Consider the following 14,653-nt stretch of genomic DNA (forward strand, 5'->3'; position numbering starts at 1 on the left):
CTAGCTGTGTCACCGCCTGATCATATGATAGCAGTGGGCCAAACTGCACCTAATCTCTGACCGTACGGGCATACATGCCTGAGCCCCGTGGCATCCGCTGTATCCGCCCAAACTGCCTGCACACCCTGTCAACAAGCTGCCTCTCCAGAATATAGGGCATCCGCCCAATCAGATACCTGCTCCTGAAAACATATGGTAGCTCCAATGCGTCGTCATCCCACTCCTCGCACCCCAGGTACGGCCTCCAGATGACCATGTCTATGTCATCTATGACGCGCCTCCAATGCTCCAATCTCCCAATCCGAGGCTGGGATGTAATCATGTCATACAGGTGCACGAAGCTCCGTCCCTGTCCTCTGCCTCTGAAATGAATGGGCCGTGTGATGGGAAGGTGCTCATAAGCCCACACCTGCAAGAGAGTCACGCCGCAGCCCAAACCCACTGACCCGTGGTACACAAACTGATGCAGCTCATAATATAAATGTGCCAGGACACATGGCCCCCATGCATACCTAGTGTGCTCTACCATCAGCATCTCCAAGGCCCCTCCCCAGCCCACTGCCAATCCTCGTGTGGCCCTGTCTGGACACAAGTACCCACTGATGACTCCCCCAATAACTGTCGGCAATGCTAAACCTGTGGCAGTCATGGTATCCCAGGCTACATGACCTGCTCGCATCTCCAAACCGGGATCCTGGAACACCCGTCTCAATGCCTCCCTGTCACCGTCACGGTCATAGGGAATCAACTCTCCATCAATAGGGATATGCAGTATCCTGTAGACATCCTCTAATGTCACTGTCATCTCACCCATCGACAGGTGAAACGTGCACGTCTCCGAGTGCCATCTCTCGACCAACGCAGTCAGCAACCCCATGTTTGCCCGAAACTCAGGCACATAGAGCACATGTGTGAGACCCATCTCCTCAATGGAAATCATGTCCTGGATCGACAACTCTGGTCGCAGTCTCTGAGTCGACGAGAATCTCTCTCGTGACTCCAACATCGGCAAATACTCCTGCAGTCACACAATCAATCTTGTCAGTTATCGTGGCATTCACTGTTTATCACAAAATGCTACTTGCTACCTAAATGCATACGCTTACCTATCCTAGTGACACTCACTGTTCATCACAAAGTGTTGCTATCTACCCTAGTAGTGCTCCCTGTTCATCACAAAGTACTACGTGTGTGACATTCCCTGTTTATCACAAAGTGTCACTCACATTCGCATTCTCTGTTCATCACAAAGTGCTGCCTATCTTGGTGCTCCATGTTCATCACAAAGTGCCTTGATCTATCCTAGTCTTCCTAGAGGACCTGCTCGAGTGTATCCTCTCAGCAGCTTATCCAATCGACAGCGTATGTTCATCACAGAACTGTCGATTTGACCTAAAAGACTAAAACCATGCATTTTGACACACAAACGCGCTTTGTACACCTAAACGCGCTTATAGACTGCATAAACGCGCCTCTGCAACACAGACGCGTTTTATGAACACAAATGTGCCTATGACAGACACAAACGCGACCAGGGAACACAGACGTCCCTACATTACATAAACGCTCCTACAAATCATAGACGCTTTTACATTTCACAAACGCGTCCGCATTCAGCACAAACGCGGTTCCAGGCACAGACGCGCCTGGACCCGACACAGACGCGCCTGTCCGACACAGACGCGCCTGACACTGACACAGACGCGGTTGCGCGTTTTTGCATATTTAAACTATCCTATTCCTAGCGCATTTATTGCTCCTAAACATGCATTTATGACAAAACTCGAAATGCGTGAAAGTACGAGGAGGTTTTCGGGTACTTACTGGCTCTCCTGCATCGGCTGGTCGCTGGAATCGGCAGACACGGTCGAATCTATGAATGAATGCCATCGCTGCTGACTGTTGCTGCTCTTTTCTCGCTCTGCACTGTGATCTTCTACGGGTGTGGATGACAATGAGGATGTCTTTTGCCCGTGGCCTATCTTATAGCCTACCCTAGCCCTCGTCTTCATTTCCCGGGTCCGTATTCTTCATCCCGTGACTTTGTCACTTTATTCGACCATTCCATTCTAGCCTTTCTTTCTTATCGAGAGATTGTCTGCAATCTTTTCAGACATTTTCATCCAATCTCTCGAGGGGGCATATCATCCCCATTCTGGGGCAACTTTGTATCAGTTCATCTTATCTTCTTTGAAACAACGCGATAAGCCGCATTGTCTCAAAGAGGGGCAAAATGTAGACACTCAAAATTGTCATGTCTAATTAAATAAATATTTTATTTATTTAATTATCTAAGCCTAATTCTTCTATTAATTAAATAAATCTTTATTTATTTAATTAATTCATTTATCCTCTTCTAGCCTTATTTCTAATTTAAATAAATACATTTATTTATTTAAATTATCCCTTTCCTAAATTAAATAAATATTTTATTTATTTAATTGTCCTACTTCTTCTATTAATTAAATAAATCTTTATTTATTTAATTAATTCATTATCTTTTTCTACACATGACACATGTCATTCATCTCTTATTTCCTACACTACCTACCCCTTTCATTATTTTGGTATTTCTTATACCTACCCCCTAATCCTAGCCGACCTCTCTTTTTACACCTCTCAATCTTAACCCTCCATTTCATATTGTGTCTTCTATTTAAGGAGATGCTTTCTTCATTGTCAAACCCTAATCACTCATGCTAATGCTATTTCATGCAACTTACTACACTACGATCCTACTTGCAACCACATTCCGTTCTTTATTGAGCTCTTGTGCATACAAAAATCTGAGAGCAAGCATATCAAACAAGATCAATGGAGATAGGAAGAATGGAGATCAAAACCCTATTGGACATGTGATGGTATAATCTTTGTGATTTTGAGTTATTTTGCATTGTCTTAGGTTATCTTCATATGTTATGGTGGATCTTTGTTCATTGTTAGGCTAGGGTTTGGTGGTTGAATCCATTTTAGTCTTTCAATATTGTTATTATTGTTATCCATTTTCACCATAAACACTTATAAAGGATTAAGAATAACTATATTTGAATTGATTATATTGCTAATATATTGCTTCAATATCTAGAGGTTAGTTTTTTTATTAAATGGATAACAATATGTCACCTATATTTGTGTTTCTTCATATTATTTTTTGTTTAAAACTAAATGATTTTCCTTACTACACTACTTTTCTTATAGGTTGATATTGGAAAGTGGAAATATATATTTATTGAGGATAATCATAATAAATGATAACCATCTCTTAATGTAAATTGATTGTAATATTTAATACATGAGATTTTATAGCTTGTTTTTCTTACTCAAAATTTATATTATGTAAGTTTGTAACACTTGTTTTTGGTACAATATTTCATTACTCACTTGCAAGGAAATCACTATAAATCAATCAATTGACAAATGAAGTGATTGGATGATCATCAATGAAGACATTTATAATCAATATTAATTGATATTTCTCCTCAATTCATCAATTGACATGAAGTTTGCAATAAGATGTCAAATTCTTTGACCAATAAGTATCTCAATGATTAATTTTGTTAGTAATTTTGATTAAAAAGTATCTCAATGATATTCTATAAAGTAAAGCGCATTCATCAAATTTATCTCCGTCCTTCACAATATGCTCTTCGAGTCACATATGCAACAAAAAAATGGAACTACTTATCAAATTGTAGCGCTGTGAATCCCTGTCTCGAAAACCTCTTTTACTAGTAATGAACATGCATAGACAACTTGGTGTGCCTGGTATGGCTTGGTTCCCACCTCACCTACTTCTTTTCTTTGTTGAGACTTGGTGAGTTCAGATAGAAGGTTGTGGGAAGCCTTTCAAAATCAACTAAGTAGTTTTAATTACCTTGGCTTTGCTATTATAAGCATAAGATTTATATGGGAGATGGTTTGGGGCTTTCCAAAACCCCTATGTTTCTGATTAGGTAATTTTGGTTTTTTTGAGAACCTGTTCTCACTGGTTATTTCTTTGGTCAAAAGCATGCTTCAAAAAAGGTTTGTCCTTTCTTGGTGTCTATTGTTTTTGGTGGTATCACTACTTGTGAGTTTCTCTATGGACCGGTTTGGTAGTTATGTAATGGGTATGGGCCCTCTCCCACATTTATTAATCAAAATTGTATAAAAGTCATACTAAAAATGTTTAAAGCAGCCAAAAATGCAAACAAAACAAGAAATTATAACCACTTAAGAAGAGGAATAAAGTGATAGAGAAAGACAACACAACTAAGACTAATAAATATAAATTAAAATGGGAAATTAACTAAATATAAAATCAAACTAAAAAATATTGAACCTAAACAAAATGCAACCAAAACAAGCATTAAAATAATAATTACTAGACAAAAAATAAGATACTTGCAACAACCTCTAATATACTAACCAACTAATCAAAAGAAAACTTATTTACATATATTTCTTGTAATTGTTAGCAGTAACCATTACAAGTGGGTTTGACCAAATTTTGGCATACATAAAGGGCAAATTGCATGGAACATTCTTATTTGAATCTTAGAATCTATTAAAACATGATGTTATTAGGGGTCATACCCTTATAACATTCATATATAATGTTCTAATATAAGATTATAAAACCTTATATATTATATGCTTTATAAGATTATCAAATTTGAAACAATTATTTTAATCTAATAACTAATAGATTATTAATTAATTATCAATGGGGGTTATCAAAAAGGTGTGACTAGTGAAGCCACCCTTCCTCATATATTTAAGGAGGCACTCCCTCATTTGAGAGAAGTGTAAATTTGGAGATTTATAGTGAGCTCTATCACTATGCACAAGAGGTATTATGTAGAAGTGTTCCAAAGTATCCCCAAATTCAAGTCAATTTTTTCATAGACTATATTTTGTAAGTGTATTAAAAAAATGGTGCTTTATGGGTTTTTTTACCCAAAAGGGTTTTCCCCATGTGTATTTTGTGTAATGTGTTAATTTATGGCTGAATGATTCTTAATGCACTTTTTTTATATATTGTTTATAAAGATTAGTCTCCTAAGATCCTATTTTCTAATAGAATTTGTCAAGACGTGAACACATTGTGCAAATTTCTACACATCATGATCTTGTCTGACTAATATCTTCCAAAATCAAACTAAAATCTACTAACATTTCATTATTATCACTTATGAAGTAAAAAACATGAAATCTCGATCATTGGTTTTGTTATAAATACACTAGGCATAATGCACAAGTGTGAAATCGCACAAGGTGCAATTTGTGACACTACAATACTAATAGGCAATTTTGAACAAATTTTATCAGAAACATAAAATCTAACAAAACTAAACCTTATTATATATTTTGTGACATATTCAATGGTAATAAATTGATAGATTGCATCAACAATACCATGAATGATACTCTCATCCCAAAGCTCTAGAAGGAGCTTTGAGAGATGAACCTAGATAGGAACATTATTAATCTTGATAGTGTAAAACTAGTAGACAATCTTTTAAAATGAAGCAATGCATTACCAAGAAACCAAGGACCTCAATACAGAACTTTGGTGTGCCCATCAATTATTGGAATGAGAATAGAAGGAATTTGTTTCTCAAAGACATCACCTAGACTAATCCAATTGCAAGCCAACATTCATCATTGTAGATGCTCTATCCACCCACCCATCAAGAATATAAAGAATAGGGTCATGTAAGAGGTGCATCAAAATGAGAATGTGAGACCACTAAAGAGTGACCTCCCCAATCCTCTACTCTTGCAACACACTCAGGAGAGGAGGAGGCACATGAGGGAAATCTTCAATAACAGTCTGATTGGTAGAAAAAGGAAAGGGGGCCATGTCGCAAGAAGGGACCCATTACACATGTCGTCCTAAGAATAGAGAGAGATAACATACTCAACCTAGCAATATGGCTAAAGGAAGAGAAATGTTGGCCTCACGAAGGAGGTCTAGCAACAACCCTCCATCATCCTCAATGACTCCAAAGGCCTCCTCATCCATACCATCCTCCAAAATATATCCAAAATTGTCAATTATGTGATGTCTTATAAAGGATTAAGAATAACTATATTTGAATTGATTATATTGGTAATATATTGCTTCAAGATCTAGAGGTTAGTTTTTTTATTAAACGGATAACAATATGTCACCTATATTTGTGTTTCTTCATTTTTATTTTTATTTTAAACTAAATAATTTTCCTTACTACACTACTCACGCATTTGATAGTCTTGATTGATATTCTAGAAACTAAAGCACATTCGTCAAATTTATCTCCGTAATTTTCTCGGTCCCTCACAATACGCTCTTCGAGTCACATATGCGACAAAAAAATGGAACTACTTATCAAATTGTAGAGCTGTGAATCCCTGTCTCGAAAACCCCTTTTACTTTTAGAGAACATGCATAAACGACTCTAGTTTTGTTCTTATTCAAATCTGACTCCAACTAAACGAAGACGATGATTTTGGCGCCTTTTCAATTCTTCCGTTGATTGCGCGCAATTGTCGTTGTTTCACTGGCCAAGTCTCTGACTTGACTGACTTTTGTAATGTTAGTTTTGTTCTCTATAATTAGAGAACGTAGATGAGTAAACATTTATATGTTTGGGTCACAAGGATTTGTCTGGTCTGGCGAAGCAGCATGGCTTCCCGGCAAGGAAATAAGGATTGCTATGCTTTATCGTTAACAAGATTGTCAAGATTATTTATCTCCAGTTTTGTGAGGCTAAAGGTTGAACTTAGGAAGACAAATTATAAAGACATTGAGGTGGAGTCTAAGAAGAAAAAGAAAGCTAAAGGGAGTTTAAAAGAGCATGCAAGGAACCTTCACTGGTAAGTCAAGTTTCTTTTACTCAAAAAGCATTAAATTTTATTAAAAAAAACTATTTGATTGATTTTTATTCTACATATTTTATGTTGTTTTTGTGCTACTTCGCTGCAATCTAGACTTAGATTTTTTTGGATGTTAGTTATGTTGGTATTTTTGTTTCTAAATTCTTCTATTTTGTAAGGGATTGGGACCTTATTTTCCTTTTTATGTATCAAAAACATTTCTAAATATTTTTATCATGTGTGTATTAAATGAATGTTGTTTTCGTATAATATAGATATTTATAAACTAAAAGAGCTTACTACTACTGTATGAATAAAAAGAATATTATATCTTAATGTGTGCAAATTATATGTACATGTAATAATCTAATTTGATTTATCTTATAAAATGAGTTGTTATAGGTAAAGAAAGAGTAGAGCTTTGTCAAAGATCAAACTCCTTTTTAAGTTAGACTAGGTAACAAAAATCTTAGACTCTTAATCTTCCCTCCCCCCTCGTCATGAATCAATGGCAGGTATGTATGTCGTCCTTGTGCTTTACCTCCTCTTCCACCCGTGGCTGTCTACTAAAGCCCAAACAACCTTCGTCTTTCCCAAACTGACTAGTTTAACCAGTAGAAACTTGTCAAGCCTGTATTTGCAAGGGAACGCTGTATTTTGTAACGAAACCCAATCTTATAGGTATCCGCTTGACCAATCATTCATAATACATTACTGGTAGTGTTTTACATTCAGAAGTTGTGCGTATGAAAGAGCGCAGGTTCAAGAATGCAACTTCTAGTTTCATATTCGCCCTGGCTCCGCCTCCACAGAATTCGATAAGTGGGAATGGACTGACATTTATCATAATGCCCAAAAAGACACATAAGGGAGGGCAACAAGATTCATACCTTGGTTTGTTCAATTTCACAAGCTTGGGACAACCTCCAATCATCTGTTTGCAGTCGAATTCGACACAGTAAAGAACCCAGAATTCGATGTCATCAATGACAATCACGTTGGCTGGTGACCAGTTCATTCAATTAGATCTAAATGGGAGAAAGAATATTCAAGCTTGGATTGACTATGATCATCTCCACGATCAGCTCAATGCTACCATAGCTCTGGCCGGTTCACTTCGCCCGGAAAGACCACTGCAATGGAAGAAAAATTTTGAGTTTGGGATTTGAAGGTTTTTGGCAAGGTTTACAAAGGAGTCCTTCCTAGTAATGGCTTCCAAGTTCCAAGTGGCTCTGAAATCTATCTTTTGAGAGATCAATGAAGGCTCTCATAGAAGAAATTTCAACTCTTCCTAGTAATGGCTTCAAATCTATCTTTTGATTAGTGCATTTTCTTGATGCTAAACAGATTTGAAAGATGGTTCCAGAGTGTCTCACCTTTGTAAAGATATCTGTAAGTTGTTCTTGAGCCTTTACCTCAATTTTACATATTTTTTCTGAACTGAATTTCAAATAAATTAATATTTCAAATCAAAATGCTTTGTCGTACTGTGATCGATAAGATTCTCAACCAATTTAATTACATGCATGTTGTCACAAAAAGGTCATTGCAGGCTAAATTTGTTTCTCCCCATATCCTCTATGACTTTTCAAAACTATAATGATTGTGTATGTAAAAAAGTGACTACAATATATTCTATTTCTTTAGATGAAAAAGAAAATGTAATTTGCTTTTTTTGATCTCCATGGAACTAAAGCTAAACAAAGTGAGATACAATTACCAAATGTAGACATCTGATCTTCCAAACTTCCTCTCCAATCAAAGTCACTAAAGACAACAAGTTGAGACCTTTTTGAGTTGCATAATAAGAAATACTAAAACTTGTAGTACCTTTCACATACCTCAATATCTTCTTGTTTTTCTTCATATGAATTTTGGATAGCTTAGTCATATACCTTGAAACAAGAGAAACTAAATAAGTAAATTATGGTCGTGTGAGTTAGAAACGTCAATCTTCCAACAAAACTTTCATAAGTTGTTTCACCATCTATTTTAGTAATATCTTCTCTACGTAACCCACCTTCATAAGTAGATGGAATGGATGTTGCTTTACATTCAATCGTACCAAATTTTTAACATTGTCTTTTGCATATTTTATTTGATAAATAAAAATTCTATCCTCACTATGATGAACCTCAATTTATTAGAAAGTATTGCATGAGACCTAGACCTTTCATTTCAAATTTTATCATTATTAACAATTTTGGATTCATCCCTCATATTAAAACTACTACCCATATACAACAAATCATCAATATAAAAATCTCCTTTCTTATAGTGAAGAGTAGGCTCACTCTTGTTTCTCTTGAATTCATTATACTAAAACTATCCATTTATCCTAGCATACCATCTCTTGATGCTTTCTTGAGGCCAAACAAAACCTTCTTTAGATTGTATACTTGGTGTTATGGTTCTTTACCTTGCACTTCAAAACCCTATGTTTGTTGGACATAGAATTCCTTTTCTAACAACCCATTTATGAAGACACGTTTCATAGTAAAACCATTATTCTAATGGTTTGTTATTTTGCTAGTGATGGAAATATATCTTCATAATCTATTGCATACCTTTGTATGAAGCCTTTTACAGCTAACTATGCCTTGCATCTTTCAACACTCCTATCAATGTTGTACTTAGTCTCAAGTAAATCCACATTGTAACGATATTTTTCTTCTCATTTGGAATCTATGTAAGTTCTCAAGAATCATTCCTATTAATAGAATCTACCTCTTCTTGCATTGCTTGCACCCAAACCTCATTAGTACATGCATCTTCAAACAATAATAGTTCAAATTTAAATTGTGAAAGTAAAGTAAAATTCATTATCTCACCTCTCAAATTATCTTCATATGCTTTACTTATTTTCCTCTAATAAATGTTGCTTCAAATTCTTGTCTATCTTGGAGAAACTTTGACTTGAAGTTAGACTTACACTAAAATTAAAAGAGGTGCTACTTTATTGACTTGTAGTGCCAAAAACTAAAATATTAGTGGATTTAACTCATTCAGATTATTATCATTGAGACTATCATTAAAAATAGATTTTGACTTCTCAACATGTCTTTCTTGATGTCTCTAAACTCTTCTTGCATCAAAAATCACATCACTTGACACAACCATACTATTACTAAGAGGATTTCACAACCTAAACTCTCCCTTCATCAAAAGATAACATATCTTGACACAAAAATACTATTCGTGATAGGATTAGACAACCTATAGTCCTCAATTTGTTCACCATACCAAACAAAAATGTATGATTGACTTTTTTGGATCTAAATTTATTCCTTTTGACCAACTACATGAACACAAACTTCAAAATAATTAGCACTATTCTTTCTCTCATTCTAGGCTTCATAAGGTGTCATGGCAAGTGCACTAGTGAGATTTTATTTGAGAATATTCACTACTATAGAATCTACATTAGCCCAAAAAGAAAATGCTCAATCGCTTGGTTTGAAATATAACCTTTATCATTTTCACCATTGTATGATTCTCCCTTTCAATGATGTCATTTTTTTGAGGTGTGTAAGAAATAGTGAGTTGTCTTTAGATGTCACTAAGATTACAATAATCCATAAAATCTCTTGAACAAAATTACACTCTATGATTGGTCCTTAAGACCTTTTTTTTATCATCATTTTCATTTTCCACGAGGACTTTAAGATTGTTGAATACATCAAAAAGGCTTGATTATTTTGGTCTTAAAAAAAATTAAAACAAACACTTTAAAGAATAATCAATAAAGTATATCAAAATGAACTAACTAAAGTTGATAATGGATGCTCCATGTGCATTGCTTTCTAAAAATTTCTCTTCTCCATGTAAAAAACAAACATTTAAAAATTGATGTTCATTGTATCTAAGATCTTGTTCAAGCTCATGTTTTTCATCTGGATTATTATTTTAGTAATGAGACATGTTCACTATGAACATGATACAAACCAACTCCATAGAATACTTGATATGATAAAGGTAAACATAAAAAAGAATGGTAATATAATATTCTCACCTCTTTTATATTTCCTCTCGATGTATATTTTATTCTAACCAATCTTAAGAATTTTAAAAAAAAATTGTCTAAATTTTTCCATATTTTAAAATTGATCTATTATTAAAAATCTTCAGATACTTCTTTTAAGTTTTTTTTTTTTTTAATTTTAATAAAGAACGAATCAATCATCAACTAAAAACTAGAGTTAGATTGTGGTCAGGATTTGTAAATGGAAATTTAAATTTTTAATCTAAATTAATTCAATAAATTGTGCTCTAGCAGTGCTCTGTTCACCTATGTTTTGGAGGTGTTTGTGACAATTCTAGTTAAAAAATTATTTTTCTAGACTACTATTAGATATATATACACCACTTTTAAATCCCTGGAACTTTCAGGTGATCTGAACACAGGGTAGACAGGAGTTTTGTTGGTTTCAAACAGACCAAAATATTGTCCATAGCAGATATAAAAGGCTACCCGATTTCAGTTGTCACACTTGGAATATTGTCCATAGCAGATATAAAAGTGTCGACTTTAGCGTCGAACAAGTTGTTATACATTAGATGCCATCAGTCACCACAGCGCTTGTCTGCAAAAATTCAATCTCTGTTGTATTTGTAGCTAAAGTATGGATAGACACTGGCCAGGAAAGGAGGGTATTTATCTGACAAAAACTTAAGTATGGCACTCATATTCTCACCAAATGTTCCCTTGGAGGGAGGAAATGAATTGTACAGCACGGACGTTGCGTGTGGTGTAGAGACCTTGATGTCGTTCTGCAAATTGGCGTTACTCAATGCCTTCTGAATATTGTTCATAGCAGGCACGAGATATGAAACGTATGCTCTGTTTGCAAAAACCTCGTTTTCCACTGCAATGTATTTGATGTGGACAGGACAGAATGGTTTAATGTTGTCATTCACCCGTTCGCTACATCCTGGTCACCTGCAATCGTTTTAAGCTCAGTGTTGTCAACTCCCACAATCACTTCTATTCAAGAATTCTTCAGGGCCTCCAGTGCGGCTTGATTTGCTTGGTATAATCTCACCTTTTCTATATTGTTTGACTGCAACAGATTCACCACCTCATCGTGAGAAGGCAAATTGTCTGAAAGCATTCCATAGCATACTCCTATCTTTGCACCATCTGCTAGACATTAAAAGAAAGGATTTATGCGTGAATATTAAGAGATTTTATTAACATGAGATAAATACATTTTACTTTCAACAGAACAAAATTTAGTATATTTCAATTGAATTTTTAAAGAAAATATATGGAGTTTTATTAACAGGTCATTTTAATAAACTATTAATGCTAAACTATTGGGCAATGTCTTTAAGTTTTCAAGGAATGTCTTTTTTATGTTGGCATTAACTGTTTCTTTTTCTATTTGCTGTCCATTATTCTTATTAATGAATATTTTTTTGCTATAGTCTCTGACTGATTCTGTAACAGAAATAGGATCCAACTTTCCTTTAGGATCCTAATTTTCCTTTTTATCTAATAAAAAACATAAAATATCTCCAAACTATAAGAGCAAACTAGCAACCAATAGTAGCCACCTGACAGTATTGCAAAACAAGCATAGCAGTTAGCACTCCCAAAACACATCAGGGCAAATAGTGAAACCATCCAACGGGCCATTCTCATGGTAGGTGGAGCTGTCAATCGGCAATTATACGACCTAGTATAAACTCCATTGATCGAAACTGCAACCTGAACCAATTCCATTGAGGGAATAATTTGTACCACTGCCTCACCAAACCCATGACTTTATAACCTTCACCTTGATCCACACTACCCTAAACAGATTATCATTTTCCAATAGAGGCGTTGTATTGTGTTGATACTAGTAAGTTACTGTATCCCTGCACTTTTATTTTTATAATACAATTGCCCTGACAAATTTTCTCTGGTGTCTGCATCTTCTGAAAATATGATCGATGCATTGGAGATGAGATTTCTGTGTTGGATTGGAGATTGGATTGCTGCGTTGGAGATCATGATAATGATGCCGAGTCAAAGATCATATCTTTTTAGTTTTTTATCTTGTTTTTAGTTTTTTGGTTTTATGCTTTAATAAATCAGCAGTTTGCAAACTGCTATAATAAGGCTTTGTTTTTAGTTTTTTGAGTTGTCTTAGGAAATGAATCATCTGTAAAACAATTCAATATTATTGTAATTTACACATTCAATTTTTCAATGTAATTGTTCAACTCAGTTTTGAGTAAAGTTAGTTTTTCATATGCAATAATGAAGGAAATGAAGCAGAACATGATAAAAAAACAGAGTATGGAGAAAACAGAGCAGCACACAGACCATATTTTCCTTCTTCCATTCATCTCACAAAATGATTACAAAATGCCTCTTTTAATGGAGGTCTTAGATGTTTCTAGAATGGGCAGAGGTAGCTGGAAACTTCTAGAATTTTGCAAATAAAATAATGTTTTAAGACTATAGATGGTACGGTGGACATGTTGGAGTAGATGTAAGTCCTGCTAATTCTGTAAACATTTGTGCATACGGAGCACGTGGATGGGGTAGGTGAGATTAGACTCCAACACTCCCCCTTAATCTCAACTACCAATATTCTATCCATTCTTTTGTTCTTTCCAGCTTTCTTCAACTATCTTTCCTTTTTGTCTGTGATCTCTTCTTTGGTTTTCTTACTAACTGGTTGTTGCTACAGCTACTGCATTTTTCAGCATTCACAATGTGTTCTCTTTAACTGATATCCTCCTCTGATTTTTTGATTTCTTTCAACTTCTCTTTCTTTCTTGTCCTCCAATTTTCTTCAACTGATGCTATAGTCTCTCAATCTCTTTGATTTGAAGTCTTCAAAACATCATACAATCAGTAGTTGCCTTGCTAGACAATGGTTTCTTTTGGCTGTAAACATTTTTAATCCCTTTTGGACATTCAAAGCTTTCATTACTTCTATTGTTCTTCACATATGAACATTTGTACAATTTTTTAAACATACCTGTGAGCTTTTGCCAACTAGGTCCATAGGTCCATTCACAATCCATTTTTATACAGCCTGGTATTGATTCTTTCTTCCAACACATTTTTTCAGGATGATTTCTTAAACCACAAATTTTACATGGATGTAAGTCCCAACACATTTCTTTTGTGTCTCCTTCTCTATTGCAATGAGAACACCTAATACAATGGCTTTTATGCGCTGTTTTGCTTGAACTAGTAGCATCATTTTCTTTTCTTGGGACATATCCAAGACCTTCATACTTTGGCCTCATTATAGGCTCAATAGGCTCTCTAATTCCTTGTTCTTGTTTTCCCAATCCTTGACCTTTATAACCCATTTTCTTCATGATTTTTAAACCAATATTCTTATCATCACAACTAACATAGTGTGTAAACACATTCTCATCTTCTTTCTTGCATTCTTTATCACAAACAGTTTCAACTAAATCACCTTCACTAAATGATGAATACAAATCTTTTGTGTCACATGAAGCATTACTAACTAGTGGTTTTAACTTCAAACATTCATTCTCTTGTTTCAGATTTAAGAGTTCCCTTTTCTGTAAATTGTTTTCTTCTTCTAACCTTTTTGACATTTCTTCCAAATCATCAAACTTCCTTTTGACATCATCAAATAACTGTAATTTCTCTTCTAATTCCTTATTTTTATCTTTGACTTCATTCAGTTCTTTTTCAAGATTATAATTTTCATCTAACAATTCACATTTTTCCATTTGCTTCTCTTTTAAAAGACATATCATTTCTGAAATTTTCTTCTTACATTCCATCAATTCTTCTTTTAAATCATTTGTTTTCTCTTTCTTTACTCTATCA

This window comes from Cryptomeria japonica, chromosome 7, assembly GCF_030272615.1.
Source record: "Cryptomeria japonica chromosome 7, Sugi_1.0, whole genome shotgun sequence".
NCBI lineage: Eukaryota > Viridiplantae > Streptophyta > Pinopsida > Cupressales > Cupressaceae > Cryptomeria > Cryptomeria japonica.